The sequence below is a fragment of the Coregonus lavaretus genome, assembly GCF_964263955.1.
Source record: "Coregonus lavaretus genome assembly, chromosome: 19".
In the NCBI taxonomy this organism is placed as follows: Eukaryota; Metazoa; Chordata; class Actinopteri; order Salmoniformes; family Salmonidae; genus Coregonus; species Coregonus lavaretus.
The window spans coordinates 34,410,702-34,436,663 of NC_140006.1; the positions used below are offsets into that span (position 1 = coordinate 34,410,702).

The window sequence follows — 25,962 nt, forward strand, 5'->3', positions numbered from 1 at the left end:
AAGGGCTGTGGAAAATTGCTTTCAATATCTAGTTTTTCTCTTTTAAATCAGAGCCGCTGGAGCATTGCAGCATTCAGCACCTGAAAAGGCATGTCTTGGGTATGACCTGAAATTGTCATCTTTTAAAATCAGTCCCTTTATTCATGCTCCCCATGTTTCAAACTTTTTTGGCTCCTTTTGGAAATATTCAGAGATATTCAAATATTCTGAAACTACAGAATAAAAATGCAGCTTTGAATGACATTTAACAGCAAGGTGCTGAAAGTGTACAATTGAGATTCGCATATAATTTGAAACCTTTTCTTGCCACACACAGGTAGCTACAAGGTAGCTACAACAACAGCGTGAGTATACTTTAGATATCATAAACAGGGACATATTATGGGCAATTTATACCATTAAGTATAGAAGTACTAATTCATTTGGAAATGACTGCAGGAGAAATATAAGTACCCTTGCCAAAGGGACTAAGTGGCCATAATTGACATTAATCATCAAGTGCCCTTACAGGAGAATGAACGCATGCTGACTTCAGTGATTTTCTAAAAACCTGGTCATAGGGTGCACTCAATGACCTAAAATGTACAAATAGCGGCTTTGAAAATGCATTTAACCCCTCAGAAGCTAAACCTCCGAACAATTACATTTAAAAAACAACATCAACAAAGTTAGGTAATTCTGTCCTAAGTATAATACTCTTATTAAAAAATCAACCAAGATTGACATGTTTCTTGTGTTTTTTAAGCTGACGCAAATAATGCACTTAACACAATTACCACAATTAGCAAACAATCAGGCCTAAATGACTATAAGCTTTTAAAAGATAACTCATACGCCAAAAACGCCCACTGGTAATATACACGCATTAAAAACTTTTTTTATTACTGTAAATCTATAAAGTTCTGACATCTATATAGTTCTTCCCACTCACTGGTAAGTAAGCAGACTTTCAAAAACATAGAATTACCAATTATGTAAATCGCTCATCTGTACATTTATACCTGCTTTTCTTATTATGATTTTAGTCTCACAAATAAACTGTGAGACAGTGTGACAGGGTTCATCTGCTAGGCAGAGTTTCATTTAGCAAACATATTCAGTTTTCAGGGACATTGAAAAAGTGACACTTACATCAATATTATTATTTTGACAAGGCAAGAAAAGCACTAGTTTAGTTTCAATAAGACCATAGTACTTGTAGTAGAATACATTTAGAAAGTAAAACGTGTGCACGTGTGTGTGAGTATGTGAGTATTTCCACATTTCCATGCACCTATTTACGTAACACTATGAAGTTACCCTGCCGTGTAGCCAAATAGCCGTGCCGCAACAGCAGCGAAGACCTCTGGGAGGAGGAGGAGGAGCCACCCACGCTGTGTCCCCTAGGGGAGATCTGCACACATAATAAATTGGCAATAATTTCCAGAAGATGGCAGCCTAATCTCTGGCCCCGTATCGATTTCCCGCCTCCTCCTGCCTTCTGAACAGACGCGGCCATGAGGGACAGAGTGGGAAGATGCTCACTGCTCACTTCTGATGGAGAGCAGGCAGCAGATGGACAGCACAGATGGCAGAGGCTGGGGTAATAGAAATAGGGTTGACATCTAGAAGCTGGATGTTGACTACAGAACAACAGTGAGATCACACCCCCAGACTGAACACTTTAAGGGATCAAGCTGAATGAAATCGGAATAAGGATACGATCATATCAATCGCCATTGCACTGCACACTGCCCTATCCCATCTAGACAAGAGGAACACCTACGTGAGAATGCTGTTCATCGACTACAGCTCAGCCTACAACACCATAGTGCCCTCCAAGATCATCACTAAGCTCGGGGCCCTGGGTCTGAACCCCGCCCTGTGCAACTAGGTCCTGGACGTCCTGACTGGCCGACCCCAGTTGGGGAAGGTAGGCAACAACACCTCCGCTATGCTGATCCTCAACATGGGGGCCCCACAAGGGTGCATGCTCAGCCCCCTCCAGTACTACCTGTTCACCCATGACTGCATGGCGAAGCACGACTCCAACTCAATCAAGTTTGCAGACGACACAACAGTGGTAGGCCTGATTACCAACAACAACGAGACAGCCTACAGAGAGGAGGTGAGGCCCTGGCGCAGTGGTGCCAGGAAAATTACCTCTACCTCAATGTCAACAAAATGAAGGAGCTGATCGTGGACTTCAGGAGACAGCAGAGAGACCATGCCCCATTCACATCGACAGGGCCGCAGTGGAGAGGGTGAAAAGCTTAAAGTTCCTCAGCCTGCACATCACTGACAACCTGAAAGCAAAGACAGTACAGGTGCACCAAAGCTGGGAGCAAGAGACTGAGAAACAGCCTCTATCTCCAGGCCATCAGACTGTTAAATAGTCACCACTAGCCGGCCTCCGCCCAGTACCATGCCCTGAACTTTAGTCACTGTTTCTAGCCGGCTACCACCCGGTACTCAACCCTGCACCTTAGAGACTGCTGCCCTACAGTGCATTCGGAAAGTATTCAGACCCCTTGACTTTTTCCACATTTTGTTACTTTACAGCCTTATTCAAAAAAGTATATATTTTTTATGTCTCTCATCAATCTACACACAATACCCAATAATGACAAAGTGAAAACAGGTTTTTATTTAGTATTCAGACCCCTTGCTATGAGACTCGAAATTGAGCCCAGGTGCATCCTGTTTCCATTGATCATCCTTGAGATTTTTCTAGAACTTCATTGGAGTCCACCTGTGGTAAATCCAATTGATTGGACATGATTTGGAAAGGCACACACCTGTCTATATAATGTCCCACAGTTGACAGTGCATGTCAGAGCAAAAACCAAGCCATGAGGTCGAAGGAATTGTCCTTAGAGCTTCGAGACAGGATTGTGTCGAGGCACAGATCTGGGGAAGGGTACCAAAACATTTCTGCAACATTGAAAGTCCCAAGAACACAGTGACCTCAATCATTCTTAAATGGAAGAAGTTTGGAACCACGAAGACTCTTCCTAGAGCTGGCCGTCCGGCCAAACTGAGCAATCGGGGGAAAAGGGCCCTGGTCAGGGAGGTGACCAAGAACCCGGTGGTCACTCTGACAGAGCTCCAAAGTTCCTCTGTGGAGATGGGAGAACCTTCCAGAAGGACAACCATCTCTGCAGCACTCCACCAATCAGGCCTTTATGGTAGAGTGGCCAGACGGAAGCCACTCCTCAATAAAAGGCACATGATAGCCCGCTTGGAATTTTCCAAAAGGCACCTGAAGACGCTCAGACCATGAGAAACAAGATTCTCTGGTCTGATGAAACCAAGATTGAACTATTTTGCCTGAATGCCAAGTGTCACGTCTGGAGGAAACCTGGCACCATCCCTACGGTGAAGCATGGTGGTGGCAGCATCATGCTGTGGGGATGTTTTTCAGTGGCAGGGACTGGGAGACTAGTCAGGATCGAGGGAAAGATGAACGGAGCAAAGTACAGTGAGATCCTTGATGAAAACCTGCTCCAGAGCGCTCAGGACCTGAGATTGGGGCGAAGGTTCAACTTCCAACAGGACAACGACCCTTAGCACACAGCCAAGACATCGCAGGAGTGGCTTCGGGACAAGTCTCTGAATGTCCTTGAGTGGCCCAGTCAGAGCCCAGACTTTAACCCGATCTAACATCTCTGGAGAGACCTGAAAATAGCTGTGCAGCAACACTCCCCATCCAACCTGACAGAGCTCGAGAGGATCTGCAGAGAAGAATGGGAGAAATTCCCCAAATACAGGTGTGCCAAGCTTGTAGCGTCATACCCAAGAAGACTCGAGGCTGTAATCGCTGCCAAAGGTGCTTCCACAAAGTACTGAGTAAAGGGTCTGAATACTTATGTAAATGTGATATTTCAGTTTTTTTTAAACCTGTTTTTGCTTTGTCATTATGGGGTATTGATGAGGAAAAAAAACTATTTAAACCATTTTAGAATAAGGCTGTAATGTAACAAAATGTGGAAAAAGTCAAGAGGTCTGAATACTTTCCGAATGCACTGAACACTGGTCACTTTATTAATGTTCACATACAGTTTTATCCACTTCATATGTATATTTTATTTTGTTTATACATTTAAACAACCTGGCAGAGGTTGAATAGGCAGTGTCTGAAGAAGGCCCGAAAGACCAGTCACCGGAGCCTCAGACTGTTCACTCTGTTACCGTCTGGCAAGCGGTATCGGAGCATCGGGTCTCAGACCAACAGGCTCCGAGACAGCTACTACCACCAGGACATCAGACTGCTGAACAGCTAACCGTAGCTGTCCCCCTGCACAGACCTGTACCTTAGAGACTATCTGCACCTTAGAGATTATTTGCACTGACTACCCACACATTCAACCCTTACACACTTAGAACTCTCTCTCTCTCACACACACACACATACACGCACACACACACACTAGCCCGGTGCCAGGATAATGTGACTAAGGGGGCAGTTGAAATCGGCGAGGGGGCACAATCTTTGAAGGTTCTTGCATTGGAATTATATTGAATTCTATACCACCATAAACATAAAGTTAAAATGCAGACTCTGAGAACATTGAGTTCTTTTGAGGTGACAGGTTGGCTCGAAATCTGTAGCCTACAGTGAGGGAAAAAAGTATTTGATCCCCTGCTGATTTTGTACGTTTGCCCACTGACAAAGAAATGACCAGTCTATAATTTTAATGGTAGGTTTATTTGAACAGTGAGAGACAGAATAACAACAAAAAAATCCAGAAAAACGCATGTCAAAAATGTTATACATTGATTTGCATTTTAATGAGGGAAATATGTATTTGACCCCTCTGCAAAACATGACTTAGTATTTGGTGGCAAAACCCTTGTTGGTAATCACAGAGGTCAGACGTTTCTTGTAGTTGGCCACCAGGTTTGCACACATCTCAGGAGGGATTTTGTTCCACTCCTCTTTGCAGATCTTCTCCAAGTCATTAAAGTTTTGAGGCTGACGTTTGGCAACTCGAACCTTCAGCTCCCTCCACAGATTTTCTATGGGATTAAGGTCTGGAGACTGGCTAGGCCACTCCAGGACCTTAATGTGCTTCTTCTTGAGCCACTCCTTTGTTGCCTTGGCCGTGTGTTTTGGGTCATTGTCATGCTGGAATACCTCCAGGCTCCGGAGAGAGCTCGGTCATAATCAATTCAGTGTCAGTCAATGTCGGGATGAAAATCTCACACACTCCATCATAGAGCAGACACTCCTGCAGAGCCCCCCATAGGAACAGCAGAGGAGCAGGAAGGAGACAGTTCGGCCTCCAACATGGCGTCCTCATATCACAGGCGGAGGAGTATCACGTTATTCACTGAGCCTACCACAGAGATGAGAAGCAGGAGTCATACCTAACCACCCCAGTGGCTTTCCATAGCCCCCCTACACACACCGTTGCACGCTCTGTCCATTGTGCTGGAACAGCACAGCGGAGATACATATTTTTGGGGAGCGTCAACCTGTCACTCAATCATTATAACTTTTTTGCTATTTTTATATAGGGACATAAAACTAAAACTGAGGGGGCACAAGTTTCAACTGAGGGGGTAAGCCTCCTTTAGCCCCCTCGTGGAGCCGGGTACGACACACACACACCACATACACACACACACACCACACACACACACAGTCAACGCTGCTGTTCTATTATATACTATTGATTCCACTGCATGACCAATTCACTACCCACTTTATATTTGTAAATACAATGTAATACAGACCATTCTTACTACCTCTATTACTACTTCTACTACTACTTGTTTTTGACTTTACTCTTTTTATTGTTATTATTAATTAATGTACTGCATTGTTGAGGGAGCTAGCACATAAGCACTTCACTGCACCTTTTATACCTGATGTAAACTGTGTATGCGACAAATACAATTTGATTTGATAAAGAGAGGATGAGATTTGTATCTGTCTACTAGGCAGGGATGCTAATCCTGGTAAAGTTGGTGCTTATTCCCAAGTTAGCTAAATAGAGTGGGAGGGAGTTCTTGCTAACTGTGACAAATAAGTAAAATGTCACACAAAGTGCAGAGCTTGGAGTAAAGCTAATTAGTGGTCCACACTATTATTACGTTCTGAGGGCGGCCTGTGTGACATGCCCTTGTTGTTTGTAGCAATTCATATGAGATCTACATCCAGTATTTGATATCGTTGGTTAATGCCAGGGGTTTTTCTAGATCAAAATAGGGTTTAAGTGGTGGGCATGTCGGGAGCGTGACCATGGACATTTTTAGAGGCCCTCCTGTTGGCCATAGTGAATTTTATTTGCTGTTTTAAAGCTAATTTCCTGCAATTCTACACATTTTGGCATGTGGCGGAGACAACATTTTGCAGTTATAAAGCAAATTTCCTGCAATTCTACACATTTTGCCATGGTTTATGCTATCTCAGTGACTCAAACATTATAACAAAATCAATGGGGGCCCCATGCCATGACAAAAATTCTCCTGAATGCATCATTTTGGGAATTTTGGATTCTCCCTGACTGTCTAGCTTTTATATTGGAGATTGTTAGTTCTCAAAGAGGATCTTATTTTAAAATATATAGGTCCATTATGATTTCTACATACTTTATATCTGGTTTTAGTTGTTTAAGTTAACACTGAAATGTTTTTCCATCCCGAAAGTTATTATTATTATTACTGCTTAGACATAGGCGGCCCGAAAAAACACTAACGCTTTGAACACACCGACAGCATCATTGCGTTTTGGTACACCAGAAGTACATTCATTTCCAATGGAACGCTGCATTTGCCTTGCAGCATTGCATTGCAGAGGCAGTTGCAGTGTGTTCTGTGTGGTGCATACGTTGGATTTATCGAACGTATGCATCAAACTGTTTGCGTAAACGGGTTGACAGAAATGGTAGCAGAAGGTGAATGTTGAACTTTTACTGCACACATATCTAGATGATGCTGCATACTATTTTGCACATGTTACGCCCTGACTCTGGGGACTCTTATTTGTTGAGTCAGGGTGTGATTTTCTATGTTGTATTTTCTATGTTTGTGATCTAGGTTTTGTAGTTCTATGTTTGGCCGGGTGTGTTTCCCAATCAGAGGCAGCTGTCGCTCATTGTCTCTGATTGGGGAGCATACTTAGGCAGCCTATTGGCAATTAGGTGTTGTGGGATCTTGTTCCATGTGAGGTTTGTTGTGTGTTACCTTTGGACGTCACGTTTCGTTGGTTTATTGTTTTGTCGTTGTGTTTATTATTTAAAATAAACATGTATGCATATCACGCTGCGCCTTGGTCTGACCCGTCTATGAACGAACGTGACAGAAGATCCCACCAAACATGGACCAAGCAGCGTGCCCAGGAGGACTGAACACCCTGGACACAGGTGGGGAAGATGTGGTCGTGGGAGGAGATATTTGCGGGGAAAGGGCCATGGGCGAAGGTAGATGCCCAGGCAGGAGAGGAGCAACGGCAACACAGAGGACGCCGGTCGAGGAAGAAGCCCGAGAGACAGCCCCAATATTTTTTTTTGGGGGGGGCTAAAGGGGTGGTTGACGGAGCCTAGTGTTAGAGCAGAGCCAACTCCCCGTACTCACGCGAGGAAGCGTGTGACTGGGCAGGCTCCGTGTTATGCGGAGCTACGTACTGTGTCGCCAGTGTGCCGGCACAGTCCTGTACGTCCTGTGCTAGCACCACGCACGTGCCGTGCGAAGATGGGCATTCAGCCAGGACGGGGTGTGCCGGCTCAACGCTCCTGGTCTCCAGTACGCCTCCTCGGTCCCGCATATCCTGCGCCGGTTCTACGTACTGTATCACCAGTGCGCGTGCACAGCCATGTGTGTCCTGTGCTAATGCCTCACACATACTGTGCGGAAGTAGGCATCCAGCCAGGACGGGTTGTGCCAGCTCTCCGCTTCAGACCTCCAGTCCGCCTCCAGAGTTCGGTACGGCCCGTGCCTGCTCCCCGCACCAAACCAGTGGTGCGTGTTCCCAGCCCGGCCCGGCCTGTTCCTACTCCCCGCACCAAACCAGTGGTGCGTGTTCCCAGCCCGGCCCGGCCTGTTCCTGCTCCTCGCACCAAACCGGTGGTGCGTGTTCCCAGCCCGGCCCGGCCTGTTCCTGCTCCTCGCACCAAGCCAGTGGTGCGCGTCGCCAGCCCGGCCCGGCCTGTTCCTGCTCCTCGCACCAAGCCAGTGGTGCACGTCGCCAGTCCGGCCCGGCCTGTTCCTGCTCCTCGCATCAACCTAGTGGTGCGCGTCGCCAGTCCGGCCCGGCCTGTTCCTGCTCCTCGCACCAAGCCAGTGGTGCGTGTCGCCAGTCCGGCCCGGCCCATTCCTGCTCCTCGCACCAAGACAGTGGTGCATGTTCCTAGTCCGGTTCGGCCCGTGCCTGCTCCTCGCACCAGACCAGTGGTGCGTGTGTCTAGTCCAGCACGGCCCGTGCCCGTTCCACCAGTGCCTGGTCCGGCACCAGTCAGCAGCTCCAGTCCGGAGCCAGAGCAGTCCGCTCCATCGGTGCCTGATCCAGCTCTGGTCAGCTGCTCCACTCCGGAGCCAGAGCAGTCTACTCCACCGGGGTCTAGTCCAGCTCCGGTCAGCGGCTCCACTCCGGAGCCAGAGCAGTCCGCTCCACCAGTGCCTAATCCAGCTCCGGTCAGCGGCTCCACTCCGGAGCCAGAGCAGTCCGCTCCACCGGTGCCTGATCCAGCTCCGGTCAGCGGCTCCACTCCGGAGCCAGAGCAGTCCGCTCCACCGGTGCCTAGTCCAGCTCCGGTCAGCGGCTCCAGTCCGGAGCCTGAGCAGTCCGCTCCACCGGTGCCCGGTCCAGCTCCGGTCCAGCTCCGGTCAGCGGCTCCAGTCCAGACCCAGACGTCAGGCCCTCTCCAGGTTCGGGGTCTCCCACACCAGGGTCCAGACAGGGCTTGGAGTATAGTGGGAGGAAGGAGAGGAGAAGCAGCGCGCCGAGGTCCAGACCAGACCAGGGGCGCAACAGGGAGGCGGAGAATAGGTGGTTGTCTTGCCCGGAGCCGGATCCGCCTCTGAGGCGGAATGCCCACCCGGACCCTACCCTGTTAAGTAAAGGTTGTGTGGTCGGAGTCCGCACCTTTGGGGGGGGGGGGGGGGGTACTGTCACGCCCTGACTCTGGGGACTCTTATTTGTTGACTCAGGGTGTGATTTTCTCTGTTGTATTTTCTATGTTTGTGATCTAGGTTTTGTAGTTCTATGTTTGGCCGGGTGTGTTTCCCAATCAGAGGCAGCTGTCGCTCGTTGTTTCTGATTGGGGAGCATACTTAGGCAGCCTATTGGCAATTAGGTGTTGTGGGATCTTGTTCCGTGTGAGGTTTGTTGTGTGTTACCTTTGGACGTCACGTTTCGTTGGTTTAATGTTTTGTCGTTGTGTTTATTATTTAAAATAAACATGTATGCATATCACGCTGCGCCTTGGTCTGACCCGTCTATGAACGAACGTGACAGCACAATGACGCAGTCGGTGTGTTCAACGCGTTAGGCGGCCTGCCAAAGACTTCTCTGTGCAGAAAAAAACCTTAATGCAAACAACAATTATTATCTATTAATCTACCTCAGTCCTGTTATCCTCTGCCTCTCCATATCTCTGCAGTGCATCTCACACTTACTCCTGTCTTTTATAACTATCAGTGTCAGTTTCCCAGCTATTCCACCTAGCTGCCACCCAAAGAGACCTAACAAGGGGAATGAATCCATCCACCAACCACTGCCTGCTATTCTAGGCCTACCCTTAATTAACCATCTAGCTTAATTAGACAATTTACTGTATAATTAGTAGGCAATTAGCTGACATCTCTCTGATCTTTGCAGTACTGACTGCTTTGACAGCTCAGGTTCTGTGATATATGCTCTGGGTCCTTGCCAGCCTATGGACATTTTCACTTATAGCTCAGTGTGGCGGAAATGGCACCTCGATGCTTTGCCTGATTAAATATAATGTAACTGCAGGGGATACACATCTGTTTCATGGCCTGGAACATCCTTCCCATCTCATTTCACCGGCTCCACCGAGAACGGTTTTGACCACTGTTGACAATCTGATGGCACCAATATGAAATGCCAATGATCGTCTAGCGTAATTGCGCTGTAATGACAGCCCATAGGCATGGAGGGGAGAATGGTAGATGAGGCAATATAGCACAAAGCACTAGGACTTACAAAATGGCCTTTAAGGAATGTTCATGTTTGGAGTAAACATCATAATCCTTACTCGTGATCATTTATGTTGATTCTTTGACATATCTATGATGTATGTGTGTGAGTGTGCATGATCCTGTTGCTTTATCCTGTTGCACGTGCATTATCATGTTGCATTATCCTGTTGCATTATCCTGTTGCATTATCCCGTTGCATTATCCTGTTACATTATCCTGTTGCATTATCCTGTTGCATTATCCTGTTGCATTATATTGTTGCATTATACTGTTGCATTATCCTGTTGCATGTGTGTGAGGGATTATACTATATGTTTATGTATGCAGTCTTCAGTAAGCCCATGTTCTAAACAAACACATCCGACTTTACTGCTGAAGTCCTTTATTTCATCAATCGCAAGGGGAGAGGAAATAATCAATGTTGTGTAGCGCACAGAGTGAGTGTGTGTTTTGTGTGTGATGTGCGTGGTGAGAAGGGTGCTGCATGAACTCCAGTCAATGACCCGCACATGAAACAAAAGCAAACATAATTCATTATTTCTCCTTGTTTATGCTGTTGATGAAAGCCGCTCATGACTCCAGTTCAGTTTGATTAGTGAGACTTCCTGGATGAAAGCCAAGGCACCCCTCCTTGGGTGGCGTGATGGTCCAGTAAGCAGTAAGTACCACCCACCCACCCACACACACACACACAGACACACACACACACACACACACACACACACACACACACACACGTCTAATTGGGCCCTGAGGGTCCGATCCATCATGGATCTCCTCTACAGATCTCAGTGTGCTTTAGCAGCTCCACCAGCCATGCATATACAGATCTGTACAGACCCAGCTAATCTACCTGGGACCATCTCATCACATTAATCACCGGCTGGACCTGGTCAGTATTCAGGACCGCAACCACAACCCATTCAAACGCAGATCAAACTGCTGACTGTCATGTCAGTCACTGAAGGAGACGAGGTTGAGACAGGGTTTACCACCAGGTTTACCAGGGGCTCTGATCTAATCCCAATGTTCTTCATTAACATCCCCTGGTAGAAGCAATCCTCATCAGAGGGAAAAAAGCATTTACATATGCAATGTAGTTCATTAACTATAATTAATGGAAGTGCCGCCTGCAAGTTTAAGCGAGAGGGCCTCCACTGTATCGTGCCATACGGCAATTAGCTATTCTGAGCACGTTCCGCGTTGGGATATTTCCATATCCACTGTGACAATCGCGCTGTGTGCCCTGAATGCTATCGACGAGAAGCGGCTGGGGCGTTGCGATCGGGGGGAGAACAGGATATTAAAAAGTCCCTCATGTTTAGGGTATAATGACGGCAGAGAGGAGCGCTGTTGACACTGAGGACTTTCTTTATCCTTCTTGGGGAGAGAGACAGGAGAGGCTCAGTGCAATAATTTGACAAACAAAGCACACAATAGAGAGCAATATGATTTCTGTTTACTGCGATATGAGCTGGGAATGAGCTGCTGAACTGCTGGTAAGCAGGAGATACTGGGGAATAGCAAGGCACGCTGCTGGTAAGCAGGAGATACTGAGGAATAGCTGCTGAACTGCTGGTAAGCAGGATATACTGAGGAATAGCTGCTGAACTGCTGGTAAGCAGGAGATACTGGGGAATAGCTCCTGAACTGCTGGTAAGCAGGAGATACTGGGGAATAGCAAGGCACGTGACACTGGCATCAACCAGTAGCAAGAGTGGTAGGGGGTGAAAATAACTGACACAATGCTACTGTACACGTGGCAAGAGTCACTGAGTAGTAGAAAGTAAATAACATAAAGAGATGTATTTTGGCCAAAGTCCAACGTGTTTTAATGTATTTGTAGAAAATACATCTACACATGTAATTTAACATTTTTGTCATTTAGCAGACGCTCTTATTCAGAGCGACTTACAGTTATTGAGTGCATACATTTTCATACTGGCCCCCCGTGGGAAACGAACCCACAACCCTGGCGTTGCAAGCGCCATGCTCTACCAACTGAGCTACACGGGGTAATGTGAGTAGTGTGTTTCCAATACTCAAGGACATTTACAGGCTAGTTAGGTACTAAGGCATAGCAGGATCTACACAGCAAATGCTTTGGAATATGGACTCAGCTTTACTTTAGACCACTTTTGTGATAAAAAATGGCCCGAAAAACTTTGATTTAATTTGAGGGTGAACAATCCCCAGAATGGAGTTTTAACAAATGTTTAAAGGGATGCACAGAAATGATGTCTGGAGGCAGGCTAGTTGCAACTGTAATAAGCACTCTGGATATCATATATATATATATATATATATATATACACAGCGCATTCGGAAAGTATTCAGACCCCTTGACTTTTTCCACATTTTGTTACGTTACAGCCTTATTCTAAAATGTATTAAATCGTTTTTTTCCCTCATCAATCTACACACAATACCCCATAATGACAAAGAAAAAACTGGTTTTTAGATTTTTTTGCTAATTTATTATAAATAAACAACTGAAATATCACATTTACATAAGTATTCAGACCCTTTACTCAGTACTTTGTTGAAGCACCTTTGGCAGCGATTACAGCCTCGAGTCTTCTTGGGTATGGCGCTACAAGCTTGGCACACCTGTATTTGGGGAGTTTCTCCTCTTCTCTGCAGATCATCTCAAGCTCTATCAGGTTGGATGAGGAGCGTCGCTGCACAGCTATTTTCAGGTCTCTCCAGAGATGTTCGATCGGGCTCTGGCTGGGCCACTTAAAGACATTCAGAGACTTGTCCCGAAGCTACTCCTGCGTTGTCTTGGCTATGTGCTTAGGGTCGTAGTCCTTTTGGAAGGTGAACCTTCGCCCCAGTCTGAGGTCCTGAGCATGTTTTCGTCAAGGATCTCTCTGTACTTTACGCCGTTCATCTTTCCCTCGATCCTGACTAGTCTCCCAGTGCCTGCCGCTGAAAAACATCCCCACAGCATGATGCTGCCACCACCATGCTTCACCGTAGGGATGGTGCCAGGTTTCCTCCAGACGTGACGCTTGACATTCAGGCCAAAGAGTTCGATCTTGGTTTCCTCAGACCAGAGAATCTTGTTTCTCATGGTCTGAGAGTCCTTTAGGTGCCTTTATGCAAACACCAAGTGGGCTGTCTTGTGCATTTTACTGAGAGTGGCTTCCTTCTGGCCACTCTACCATAAAGGCCTGATTGGTGGAGTGCTGCAGAGATGGTTGTCCTTCTGAAAGGTTCTCCCATCTCCACAAAGGAACTCTGGAGCTCTGTCAGAGTGACCATCGGGTTCTTGGTCACCTCCCTGACCAGGGCCCATCTCCCCCGATTGCTCAGTTTGGCCGGGCTGCCAGCTCTAGGAAGAGTCTTGGTGGTTCCAAACTTCTTCCATTTAAGAATCATGGAGGCCACTGTGTTCTTGGGGACCTTCAATGCTGCAGATTTTTTTTGTACCCTTCCCCACATCTATGCCTCGACACAATCCTGTCTTGGAGCTCTACGGACAATTCCTTCGACCTCATGGCTTGGTTTTTGCTCTGACATGCACTGTCAACTGTTGGACCTTATATAGACAGGTGTGTGTCTTTCCAAATCATGTCCAATCAATTGAATTTACCACAGGTGGTATATCAAGTTGTAGAAGCATCTCAATGATGATCAATGGAAACAGGATGCACCTGAGCTCAATTTTGAGTCTCATTGCAAAGGGTCTGAATACTTATGTAAATAAGGTATTTCTGTTTTTTTATTTTTAATACATTTACAAAAATGTCAAAAAAACCTGTCTTGACTTTGTCATTATGGGGTATTGTGTGTAGATTGATGAGGATTTTTTATTTTTTTAATCCATTGTAGAATAAGGCTGTAACGTAACAAAATGTGGAAAAAGTCAAGGGGTCTGAATACTTTCAGAATGCAGTGTGTATATTAAACACTAATAAATCCAATGTCCTAATGAATTACTCTTAGTTGTTGGACCATCCTCCTGGAGTGTGCTTCTCAAAAAACTGTCACTCTGAGATTAATAGATTAATGTGCTTATTTATTACTTTACAGACAGAAACCAATTTCTTAATTTAATTTGAAAGCTTGGCGAGACTTCCACCAATTAGACATAATTGATTTTCTAAAACCGGTCTGTTCAGAAAAGGGAAAAAAAAGAGGGGCACTTTTCGGCCTTGCCAAATATTCGAACAAATTCTCAACCGTCTAGTTACATATTTAGATTACATTTTATATTGGAGAATAATTTCTACACCGCAGTTCGACAAAGAATTTTTTTACTTGAGGTTGGCTAAACTTCATCACATCAAAACTGATGCACTACCCTACTTGTTGCTATAGCGATGCCTTACACAGCTCCTTCTTTTTATCCTCTCTCTTTTTTCATTCCATTTCTAGCTTCACTAATCAAGGACTGCCAGCGAGAACAAACAGAGCAAACAGATGTTACTGATTCATTTCCCCATCACTAGAATTAGAAAGTAAATTAAAACAAAATATTTTTTGCTGAAGCTCAATAAACAACTCTCTCTTCTCTCTTTTTGTTTCTTTTTTCATCCTCCTGTCAAGAGCAAATGTTACATTGCTAACAAGGCATATGCATCTTGTTCTAATGGGAGCGTGTTGGTTTAGCTGGAGTCTCTGCCACCCGAATGGAGCTCATTACCGGGGAACGTGTGTGCATGTGGGGAGCGCTTTATTGCATTCCTTTATGAGTTATCAGGGCTTTATTAATACCAGTTGTCTGTGGATGGGGGCTGCTTTAATGTCCCCCCGTTATGACTTATCAAAGACTTGGCCAAGGTTAGAGAGACTCAAAGACAAGACACAGAGACACGGATCAGACAGGGGAGATACGTTGCTGTAACACTGTGAAACATTTGCACACATGCTCGCAGGCACCGCTGTACGCACGCACGCACGCACGCACGCACGCACGCACGCACGCACGCACGCACGCACGCACGCACGCACGCACGCACGCACGCACGCACGCACGCACGCACGCACGCACGCACGCACGCACGCACGCACGCACGCACGCACGCACGCACGCACGCACGCACGCACGCACGCACGCACGCACGCACGCACGCACGCACGCACGCACGCACGCACGCACGCACGCACGCACGCACGCACGCACGCACGCACGCACGCACACACACACACACACACACACACACACACACACACACACACACACACACACACACACACACACACACACACACACACACACACACACACACACACACACACACACACACACACTTCTAATTAAGCCCATTAATGTAGCTAAGCTTAACAGCAATTTCAAAGGCGTCTGTGTGTGCGTATGTGAGTGCGTGCAGGTGTGTGTGTGTGTCGCTCTCTTTGTCTCTGTCTGTCTGTACCCTGTCCAGTCCGAAGGTCTTGGTGAGAGCAAAGGCCCATCCCTGTTGGAAAGCCCTGTGGATCATGGCCGTGCTGGTGGTGGGGGAGCGCTGGCCAGGCTGAAGGGGTTGGGGAATGTGATGACACACATCTCCACACTGATGTCCACCGTGTCGATGGCACAGTTGAACAGAGTACTTTCCACCGTCTGGCCATGGAGGGACTGTAGGGAGAATATGTGGTTATAAAGTGTTTTATGAATGCATTATCATCATCATCGTCATCAACATCATCATCACCATCACCATCAGCTTAGCACTTACTTGCTCAATTCAACTAACAGTATTCGAAATTGAAAGACCATGAATTGTCGATTGTTTGAGCAGGGCTTGGACAACATTTGAAGACACTCCAATCCTCCAGCACTCATCTCGTTTGCCCATTTCGCTCAAGGGTCAAGGGTTATTAAATGCTTGTAAACTCAGCAGTGACCATGGGTTGTAACCACTTACCTGGAGGCACTTTTGGATGTGCCAGGAGGTCTGCTTGCCGTCGTTGTTGCCCAGGCCTATGATGTCTACGCCAGCGAACTCCCAGGGCTCACTGCTCTGCATGGTCTCAGGGTGCAGGTCTGGGGTGCCCCAGCGGTTCAGCTTGATGGGAGCCATGGCCTCCTGGACTGTTTACAACAAGACATAATAGACATGGTTAATATGACATTATTACAATAGACAGAGGTCAAAGGTCAGGGGTCAGCAGACTGAGGTCATGTTATAGTATTATAGGAGCAGAACAATGCATGCTTGTACTGTATAAGACATTACAGGGGGTATACTAGATATACTTGAACTTGAGATGAAAAAACCCTGTTACTGTTGTCTCTGCCATATCCTCTCAAAGAAACCCAGAACCTTAGTGATAGCACTGAGCCATGTTTTTTCTCTCAGAGTTTCACTCCTATAACCGCAGGAGCACACAGCTTCTCTCACAGCCTGACAGTCCAATGATCATCGCACGTGGAGGTTCATCACACAGACACACACACACACACACACACACACACACACACACACACACACACACACACACACACTCCCACTTACTGTGGGGAAGGCTGTGGAGTGTGACATGTCTGAGAGATTCCTGAGATCTCCTTAAATAACATCACTTCTTCCACAGACCCCCACTCTGTCTCTATCTCTCTGGAGAAAACTCCACTGGCAGATGCTGATTGCTGAGCTCCATTAGTGAGAGGAATCCATGCTGTCATATGGGCCTCAGTCAGGCATGCACCAAGACTACATACACAAACACATAGACATACAGACATGGATGGAGGCATGCACACTCACTCACTCACACACACTCACACAAACAAACACAATATTTTACCAGTCTATTTAAGAAGAAGGATTGTCCATTTATCTTTATGAGCGATAGAGAGCACAGATAGAAAACGCTTCATCGTCACAGCGATGGGCCCCTCAGCAGTAAAAAGGGCCGGTTGTCTGCCTGTTGCCCCGTGATCTAATCATGTTCCTGACACACCGCGCCCCGCCCCTTCAGATTGCAGGGCCTATTTTCTGGTGATCTCAGCCTTTTTTTCTCCCTGACTACTGTCACTGGCTGTCTCCTCTGTAAGCTGTTGAAGTCAATGGGTGATTCATACTGTACAGCTACTAGCTAGGTAAGAATAGAGGGGTATTTATCTACTATCTGCCACTATCGTATCCACTTTCTGTATGTATTAGTCCTCTTATTTGACTATACCCTGACTTTGTGTTGAAACTCACAGCAGTGGAGAGTGGAGACACATAACAGGAGTTTTGATAACAGGTGACAAAAAGGGTTGGTGATACCCAGACACTGGTCAAGACAACTATACAATATTCCATTTGATTTGGAATGGCAAGCCAGACAAAATTAAACAGGCCTATTTATATAATGAATATGAATTTGGAGGGCAGAAATGATTAAATATTAAAACATTAGACCTCTCACTAAAGGCTTCAGTCATACAAAACCTATACTTAAATCAGAACTGGTTCTCTAGCAGATTAGTAAGAATGGCTCACCCAATGTTCAAAAATGGCCTTTTTCCCTTTATTCAGATTACAACCTCTCACTTTAGTTTATTTGGAAATTAAATCATCTCCAAAATATCGCTATTTTTAAAACAAGTAATAGAAAGTTGGTTGCTATTTCAGTTTAATCCACCAGAAAAGACAGAACAAATATTACAACAAATATTATGGTTAAACTCAAATATACTAATTGATAAAAAACGGTTTAAAAACGGTATAATATTTGTAAATTATATCATAAATAGGACTGGTGGAGTTATGTCACACATGCAGCTAACAAAAATATATGGAAATGTCTGCTCTATATACAATTATAACCAAGTAATTGCTGCAATTGAGGCAAGTGGAAGGGGGAGAAGGTAAGGAACTTGTCTGTCAGCCCTGCATTAGAGACCAAACTTGGTTAAAGAAAATTGTGATAAATAAAAAAGTATACCAGTTTCATTTAAGGGCTAAAAAATTAGCTGTGCCGTACAGGTTGCAAAATAGTTGGGAAGAGATTTTCGATGTACCGATTCCATGGCACATGGTTCATGAACTGATAGACAAAACAATGCCAGATTCCAATTTAAATTATTATATAAAATTCTTGCAACCAATAGAATGTTATATATATGAGGGAAACAACAATCCCAGCTCTGCATATTTTGCTGCGAAGAGACAGAATCATTAGATCACTTGTTTTGGTACTGCCCATATGTAGCTTGTTTTTGGTCGCAGGTTCAGGAATGGCTGAAGAATTACATTTACCTGGAGCCACAATCTGTCTGCAATATTAAAGCTGATCTCACTTGCCCTCCAGAAATTGAGAAATTGATACCCCTGAATGCTCTATTTCTCTATGGATTCTTGTGACGGAAATCTCATACCGTGTTTCCAGATATGTGCCAGGCCACCATACAGGGAAAGAAAAGTATGCAGAATCAATTGTAGGGAGAGCGATATGTGCCCTGTCCTGTCAGGCTCTTTACTAGGGCATTAACACTGTAGCTAATACTTACAAGACCTTGGCTGCTTCAGAGGACAGATATCGGCTGAATGCAGGGTCTCGTTGTGGGTTTGGATAAAATGCCTGGCATGTTACTGTATGGTCCGTTAAGTGCAGAGGTGTCCAGTACATGACAAGGGTGACTGAAAAATCTTGGTAAGACCACACATAAAGTGGAGCTGTATTGTAACGTAACGTAACATAACATAGGATCTGATAATCAACATTCGGGCAATACTCTTATAGTTATTCTATGTTTTAACAGGTCAATCCTAATACAGTACGATCCTGATAAGATCGGACAACAAGGGCACTTCAACAGTCGCTTCTAAGGGTACTACAATGAAGGGGGCACCTTTGAACAATCCCCTTCTATCAGACCTGATTCCCCCTTCTATCAGACCTTACTTTGAGGGTCAGTCAGCATGGAGCCGATGGCGCTGATGATATAATCGGCTTTGAGCAGGATGATCTAGTCCTCGTCCTCCAGCCAATCCCCGCTCTCCGTCTGCTCGGTGTGGCAAAACTACAGGCCGGCCACGCAGCCATTCTTCATGATGACCTCACGAGGGGAACTCACACATCTCCTCCTTGAACAGCTCCATCTGAGGAAAAGGATAACATATGTTGTTTTAAAATGTTGTATTTTTATATTGCTCTCAGTTCCCCTTCCCCCTATTCTACCCTACCCTTAGTTCCCGACTTCAGTCTGCAGGACTTTCAAGAATTAAACATAATTATTTGAAACGTGAAAACATTTCTAGACAAAAGACATGTTTTGACGTCATGTTGAGGAAATGTCATTTATTTATCTCAGGACTCAACCCAGCAAACCGGTAACATTCCCAGAACATTAGCTAAGATTCCCATTAAGTTCTAGCTAGGATTTTATCTAACATTAGGATAATAACCTCCCCAAAATCTTTTTTTTACATCTTTCTTTTCAGTTGAAATATCCTTGGAATGTTCTCCTAACATTCATTAAAATGTTGTGCACAACATCTGTAACAACCACCACAGAACATTCCCCAAAAGTTCTCATTAGGTTTCCAGGTAACGTAATAACACAATGTACCAGTAATGTTTCCCAGCAAATCAAAATTGGTTCTGTGAAAGTTCCCAGAACAGTCGTTAGGTTGCGGCAAATGTTCTCATAACACAAAAACTGTCCAGTCATGCTGGAAGAACGTGCCCAGAACACATTTAGTCTGTTCTTTAAAAGTTCCCAGAATGTTTCATTAGGTTGTGGGAACAGTCCAGTGTGAACATTGTGGGGACATCAGAAAATATATGTTCCCAAATCACAAAGAAACTGTCCAGTTTTGCAGATGATTCTACAATGTTTCTTTTAGGGTGCAAAAACATTCACCTGATGTTGCAAGAACGTACCTAGAACACATTTAAACAGTTGTTTAAAGGTTCCCAGAATGTTTAATTAGGTTGTGGTAACAGTCTGGTGGGAACATTGTGGGGACATCACAAAAGATATGTTCCCAAAACACAAAAAACTGTCCAGTTGTGCTGACATTCAGATAATGTTTGTATCAGGGTGCAAAAAATATTCCTTTGATGTTGCAAGAATGTTCACAAAACAGCTTTTCTGACTTCTTTAAACGTTGTGGGAACAGTGTGGATACATTACAAGATACATTACAGCATGAAGGAAGTTAGATTTGGTTTCACAAGCCAATGCTAACTAGCGTTGGCGCAATGACTGGAAATCTATGGATATCTACTAGCATGCTAGTAGATGCACATATACTTCCAGTCATTGCACTGACGCTAGTTAGCATCGGCTCGTGAAATTCTCTCTAACTTCCTCAACAATAGACACAGATACATAAAAATGGTATCCACGAGTTCATCTGACTCTGGAGAAGTAGTATCATTAGGCTATTTACAGTGTCTTCAGAAAGTATTCACATCCCTTGACTTATTCCACATTTTTTTGTGTTACAGCCTGAATTTAAAATGGATTAAACTGAGATTGTGTGTCACTGGCCTAAACACAATACCCCATAATATCAAAGTGGAATTATGTTTTTAGAAATGTTTACAAATTAATTAAAAATGAAAAGCTGAAATGTCTTGAGTCAATACAGTGAGGGAAAAAAGTATTTGATCCCCTGCTGATTTTGTACGTTTGCCCACTGACAAAGACATCGTCAGTCTATAATTTTAATGGTAAGTTTATTTGAACAGTGAGAGACAGAATAAGAACAAAAAAATCCAGAAAAACGCATGTCAAAAATGTTATTAATTGATTTGCATTTAAAAAAGGGAAATAAGTATTTGACCCCTCTGCAAAACATGACTTAGTATTTGGTGGCAAAACCCTTGTTGGCAATCACAGAGGTCAGACGTTTCTTGTAGTTGGCCACCAGGTTGGCACATATCTCAGGAGGGATTTTGTCCCACTCCTCTTTGCAGATCTTCTCCAAGTCATTAAGGTTTCGAGGCTGACGTTTGGCAACTCGAACCTTCAGCTCCATCCACAGATTTTCTATGGGATTAAGGTGTGGAGACTGGCTAGGCCACTCCAGGACCTTAATGTGCTTCTTCTTGAGCCACTCCTTTGTTGCCTTGGCCGTGTGTTTTGGGTCATTGTCATGCTGGAATACCCATCCACGACCCATTTTCAATGCCCTGGCTGAGGGAAGGAGGTTCTCACCCTAGATTTGACGGTACATGGCCCCGTCCATCGTCCCTTTGATGCGGTGAAGTTGTCCTGTCCCCTTAGCAGAAAAACACCCCCAAAGCATAATGTTTCCACCTCCATGTTTGACGGTGGGGATGGTGTTCTTGGGGTCATATGCAGCATTCCTCCTCCTCCAAACACGGCGAGTTGAGTTGATGCCAAAGAGCTCGATTTTGGTCTCATCTGACCACAACACTTTCACCCAGTTCTCCTCTGAATCATTCAGATGTTCATTGGCAAACATCAGACGGCCCTGTATATCTGCTTTCTTGAGCAGGGGGACCTTGCGGGCGCTGCAGGATTTCAGTCCTTCACGGCGTAGTGTGTTACCAATTGTTTTCTTGGTGACTATGGTCCCAGCTGCCTTGAGATCATTGACAAGATCCTCCCTTGTAGTTCTGGGCTGATTCCTCACCGTTCTCATGATCATTGCAACTCCATGAGGTGAGATCTTGCATGGAGCCCCAGGCCGAGGGAGATTGACAGTTATTTTGTGTTTCTTCCATTTGCGAATAATCGCACCAACTGTTGTCACCTTCTCACCAAGCTGCTTGGCGATGGTCTTGTAGCCCATTCCAGCCTTGTGTAGGTCTACAATCTTGTCCCTGACATCCTTGGAGAGCTCTTTGGTCTTGGCCATGGTGGAGAGTTTGGAATCAGATTGATTGATTGCTTCTGTGGACAGGTGTCTTTTATACAGGTAACAAACTGAGATTAGGAGCACTCCCTTTAAGAGTGTGCTCCTAATCTCAGCTCGGTACCTGTATAAAAGACACCTGGGAGCCAGAAATCTTTCTGATTGAGAGGGGGTTAAATACTTATTTCCCTCATTAAAATGCAAATCAATTTATAACATTTCTGACATGCGTTTTTCTGAATTTTGTTGTTGTTATTCAGTCTCTCACTGTTCAAATAAACCTACCATTAAAATTATAGACTGATCATGTCTTTGTCAGTGGGCAAACATACAAAATCAGCAGGGGATCAAATACTTTTTCCCTCACTGTAAGTATTCAACCCTTTTGTTATGGCAAGCCTAAATAAGTTTAGGAGTAAAAGTGTGCTTAACAAGTCACATAATAAGTTGCATTGACTCACTCTGTGGGCCATAATAGTGTTTAACATCATTTTTGAATGACTACCTCATCTCTGTACCCCACACATACAATTATCTCTAAGGTCCCTAAGTCGAGCAGTGAATTTCAAACACAGATTCAACCTCAAAGAGCAGGGAGGTTTTCCAATGCCTCGCAAAGAAGGGCACCTATTGGTAGATGGGAAAAAAAGAACTGGTGAGCATGGTGAAGTTATTAATTATACTTTGGATGGTGTAGCAATGCACCCAGATGGTGCATCAATGGACGGTGTATCAATGGTGACTTTAAAAAGTTACATTGTTTAATGGCTGTGATAGGAGAAAACTGAGGATGGATCAACAACATTGTAGTTACTCCACAATACTAACCTAAATGACAGAGTGAAAAGAAGAAAGCCTGTACAGAATTAAAATATTACAAAACATGCATCCACTAAAGTAAAACTGCAGTTTTACTTTAGTGGATGCATGTTTTGTAATATTTTAATTCTGTACAGGCTTTCTTCTTTTCACTCTGTCATTTAGGTTAGTATTGTGGAGTAACTACAATGTTGTTGAAGAATGTGGCAAAAATATTAACTTTATGTCCTGAATACAAAGTGTTATGTTTGGGGCAAATCCAACACAAAACATCACTGAGTACCACTTTTCATATTTTCATGCATGGTGGTGGCTACATCATGTTATGGGTATGCTTGTCGTCGGCAAGGACTAATTAGTTTTTTAGGCAAAATCCTAGAGGAAAACCTGGTTCAATCTGCTTTCCAACAGACACTGGGAGACAAATTCACCTTTCAGCAGGACAATAACCTAAAACACAAGGCCAAATATACTCTGGAGTTGTTTACCAAGATGACAGTGAATGTTTCTGACTGGCCAAGAGACAGTTTTGACTTTAATTGGCATGAACATCCATGGAAAGACTTGAAAATGGCTGTCTAGCAATGATCAACAAACAACTTGACAGAGCTTGAAAAATAATAATGTGCAAATATTGTACAATCCAGGTGTACAAAGCTCTTAGAGACTTACCGAGAAAGACTCACAGCTGCAATCGCTGCCAAAGGTGATTCTAACATGTATTGACTCAGGGGTGTGAATACTTATGTAAATGAGATATTTCTGTATTTCAACATTTCTAAAAACATGTTTTCACTTTGTCATTTTGGGGTATTGTGTGTAAATAGTGTGAAAAAAATATATGTAATCAATTTTGAATTCAGGCTGTAAAACAACAAAATATGGAATAAGTCAAGGGTATGAATACTTTCTGAAGGTCTATCCGGAGCCCATTTTCACATCTTTCTCCCATTTCCCCTGCTATAGTTTTCTTTGAATTCATGATCAAACTTTATGATTTCCATACAGAAGCTTAAAACCATTCAACGACAGAGGACTAATTACCTTGGCTGTCCATGGCGGTGCACAGTAGGGGGACAGACAGGCTGCTAAAATAGCCGTGGTTCCCCCTGCCGCTGTTAAGCATTGTCTGGATTCACATTAGGGCAAAGCCCTGGTCTTATGCAGTATATTCACCTTACTGACATGCATGATTTAAAAACCTTGGCCATAAAAAAAATTACAGAAAAACATACAGTAAAGAGGCTATGTTTATTTATGTTCTTTCTGTTACGTGTGTTTGAGGCCTGTATAGATATGTTATGTTATTTGAAACTCAAAGGTTAAAGTAGCTCACTTTCTTACTATCTTTATTTTTAACAATATTATTTATGTTTCCATGGCATCAAGGCTACTGATGTCAATTGTCTTTATTACTTTTTAATTACTTATTTTTTTTGATAGTTTTTTGGGGAAAAAATAATATTCAGAGAATATAACTGGTTTCATAATCCACTCAAAAGTTGTGTTTTCCTTTTTTTTCTTTCATAAAAAACGGAAGACATTTTTATAATGCAAGAAGTTCTTTCTTACTTTTTCACAGAAAAGACTAAGGACATTGTGAATGGCCATGAACTAATAGGTAAGACGAAAGCCACAATCGGCTACCTAGCAAATCTATATGAATAACAAATGTAGGATGAGCCACCAGAAATGAAGGATGTCAAAAGCAGTCAGCTGCATATAGAGGCTACAGGGCTATGGGAAAAGCAGCCATAAAGATCAGAAACATGTTCATAGCTACTGGGTCATGGTCAGAAACAGTTTGAGTAATTGAGCATGGTCAGGTTCTAGATGTATGCTTTGAGGGACATATTCGAACTTAAGATCCGTATGTAAAACTCTACTGCATAATTCATGAATTGATTTCAAAGAGAGAATTTTTGCTAAAATATAAGCTCAGTTATAATTCTGCCCAAGGCCCGTATTCAAAAAGCATCTCAGAGTAGGAGGTCATAATCAATACTGTGGTCAAAGGAGCATGGGTCGGAAACAACTTTAAAGCCACAGTTAAGAGCCAGGCTCTGAGAGTCTCTAGATTTATGTCTAGGACCCGTACCTCCTCAGGGACGGCACAGATGTTGGTGAAGCACTTCCTGAAGACCACTAAGACACGGTGGGCCCTGCTGCGCAGGGCAGAGGTGGCACAGTCAAACGCTGTGTCACCGGCACCCAGCAAGATGACCAAGCCATGGAGCTTGGGCAGCTGAAATTTACAGCTACACATGCCTGAGGAAGAGAGAGTGAGGGAGGGATGGAGAGAGAGAGAGCGAAAGCAAGCGAGAGAGAGAGAGAGACAGAGAGAAGATTTGTCCTGCTCTGACAGTGAATTCGGAAAGTAATCAGACCCCTTCACTTTTTCCACATTTTGTTACGTTACAGCCTCATTCTAAAATGGATTCAATTGTTTTTTTACCCTCATCAATCTACACACATTACCCCATAATGATAAAACAAAAACAGGTTTTTAGAAATCTTTAGCAAATTTCTTAAAAATAAAAAACGGAAATATCACATTTACATACAAGTTTTCAGACCCATTACTCAGTACTTTGTTGAAGCACCTTTGGCAGCGATTACAGCCTCAAGTCTACTTGGGTATGAGTAACAAGCTTGACACACCTGTATTTGGGGAGATTCTTCCATTCTTTTCTACAGATCCTCTCAAGCTCTGTCAGGTTGGATGGGGACCACAGCTATTTTCAGGTCTCTTCAGAGATGTTCGATCAGGTTCAAGTCTGGGCTCTGGCTGGGCCACTCAAGGACATTCAGAGACTTGTCCTGAAGCCACTCCTGCTCCGTTCATCTTTCCCTCGATCCTGACTAGTCTCCCAGTCCCTGCCGCTGAAAAACATCCACACAGCATGATGCTGCCACCACCATGCTTCACCTTAGGGATGGTATTGGCCAGGTGATTAGCGGTGCCTGGTTTCCTCCAGAGGTGACGCTTGGCATTCAGACCAAAGAGTTCCATCTTGGTTTCATCAGACCAGAGAATCTTGTTTCTCATGCTCTGAGAGTTCTTTAGGTGCCTTTTGGCAAACTCCAAGTGGGCTGTCATTTGCTTTTTACTGAGTGCCTTCCGTCTGGCCACTCTACCATAAAGGCCTGATTGGTGGAGTGCTGCAGAGATGGTTGTCCTTCTGGAAGGTTCTCCCATCTCCACAGAGGAACTCTGGAGCTCTGTTAG

The 25,962-nt window shown here is 44.4% G+C and overlaps 1 pseudogene across 1 annotated transcript in view; it reads right to left on the reverse strand.

The window, feature by feature from the left end:
* The window catches only part of LOC311146275 (dihydropyrimidine dehydrogenase [NADP(+)]-like), a 176,597-nt pseudogene that overhangs the window by 74,226 nt on the left and 76,409 nt on the right, over window positions 1–25,962 (reverse strand). Inside the window, exons 10-13 of the transcript in view lie at window positions 24,832–25,001; window positions 18,988–19,184; window positions 16,020–16,186; window positions 15,528–15,730 (exon numbers count right to left, since the gene is read on the reverse strand). The product of the transcript in view is annotated as a dihydropyrimidine dehydrogenase [NADP(+)]-like (transcript). The remainder of the gene's footprint in view (window positions 1–15,527; window positions 15,731–16,019; window positions 16,187–18,987; window positions 19,185–24,831; window positions 25,002–25,962) is intronic.